Source organism: Orycteropus afer, unplaced genomic scaffold (genome assembly GCF_000298275.1).
Source record: "Orycteropus afer afer isolate SDZICR_OR568_19922 unplaced genomic scaffold, OryAfe1.0 scaffold00542, whole genome shotgun sequence".
Taxonomy (NCBI): domain Eukaryota; kingdom Metazoa; phylum Chordata; class Mammalia; order Tubulidentata; family Orycteropodidae; genus Orycteropus; species Orycteropus afer.
The window spans coordinates 349,557-351,400 of NW_006922129.1; positions in this window are offsets into that span (position 1 = coordinate 349,557).

A 1,844-nucleotide genomic window follows, 5' to 3' on the forward strand; every position below is an offset into this window, starting at 1 on the left:
AGTGGCTGGTGGGTTTGAACCACCAGCCGTCTGGTTAGCAGGCAAGTGTCTTAGCCACTATGCTACCAGAGCTCCCAATGATGATGATTAGAACTGAGAATTATTTTTACTATACAAATGTGTGGGATCTCTATCCTGATGGATTTAAAATTACAAATTGATAATTTTAGGATAAATTGAAAATTGGCTTTACGGGTTCATGGAATTTAAAAACACATACAACTCTGAACTGGTGTCAAGGCAGCACTGACATGATGAACATTTCCAGCCTCTTCTTGGCAGAGGAAGTAGAGATGAAAGAACCCAGACACCCGAGGGCACTGAGGGGGCAGGAAGGTCCGGTGTTAGTGCCCAGCTTTGAAGGCTAGTGGCCACCACAAGCCTAACCCAGCTCTTTTCAGCTAAACCAACTTTCTGTAAAAGCAGAAAAACCCCAAAGAGCAAATTCAAACTTCCCTTGCATAATTTTTAATTTAACAATGTCCCAGTCTCCAAGCTATTGCCATCTCATCTTTGTAAACCACATGGATGAATCAAACATATTCAGGAGGTGGGAATGGCTAGTCTGGTACAACTCGGGCTTCCCAGTTTGGGGTCTAGGTTTTCCTTCTCACTGAAGTACCAGCTCCCTCATGTACTTGTGTTTATACATACCATTATATTAAGGACAGAAGTGAACAAACAAAAGATTTGTTTCCTGCTAATCATTCCATAAACAGAACTGAATACCCTCCATTCTTGATAGCTGACTGCATGTATGAGCTATGCTGTGTAAAATCAGCTGGTTCATTCTCATGGTCATCAGGACCTCTAGATAACAGATATCCTTCTCTGTATGCCGAGCCAAGGACTTAGGCCCCAGCCACTTCTTTCTGCCTCCTCTTCCACATTGCCTCAGAGATATCCATTCTAGCTACGTCTTTGATAGAATATCCCACCGAGGGAGGGAGTGTTAATGAAGAAGAAAATCATAGAAGTTTTTTAGACAGATTCAGATTTTAAAGAGCCTGTTCACCTCAAGCTAAGTTTAGGAAAAACTGTGAATATAGATTGGGAGCTAAATCCCCCCTTTAAAGAAAATGGCTCCTTCAGGTTCAAATTCATTACTCCACAGGTGCTCTGTGCCACAGTGGTTAAAGCATTCAGCTGCTAACCAAAAGGTTGGCAGTTCAAACCCGCTAGCCTCTCCATGGGAGAGAGATGAGGCAGTCTACCTCCATAAAGACTGATGGCCTTGGAAACCCTCTGTGGTAGTTCTCTGTCCTACAGGGTCACTATGAGTTGGGATCAACTCAACAGCAATAGCTTTGTTTTTCGGTTGGTTAATTACTTCATATGACAAATTTGCTTCAAGAGTCAAAGACTCCCAGGTTTTGTCAAAACGCTCCTTTGTGTTCAAACCCTTGCAGGGGCAGGAAGCTCATTTCCTCACAAGGTTGTTGTTGTTGTTATGTGCCATGGAGTCAGACCTGACTCACAGAGACCCCTCCCTGGCTTTCCGAGGCAGTTATTACTACGGAAATAGATTGCCCGAGGAGTGGCTGATGGGTTTGAACCACCAGCCTTCTGGTTAGCAGTCAAGTGCCTTAGGCACTATGCTACCAGAGCCTATGTCAAAATGCTGACAACTTGTGGAGTTAAATTGCTCCTCCTTATTCAGAGCCAAACTGACTCCTACACTTTCACCAGTTTGGTTTTAGATCTGCCAGCTAGAGACACAGAATCAGCCTAACCCTCTGGCTGGACGGCTAATCCCTTTACGTGATTCTTTTAAAAGAAACTGTGGTGACTCAGGCTACAATTCTATCAAATACCAAAAACCAAACTCTGCCATTGAGTCGTTT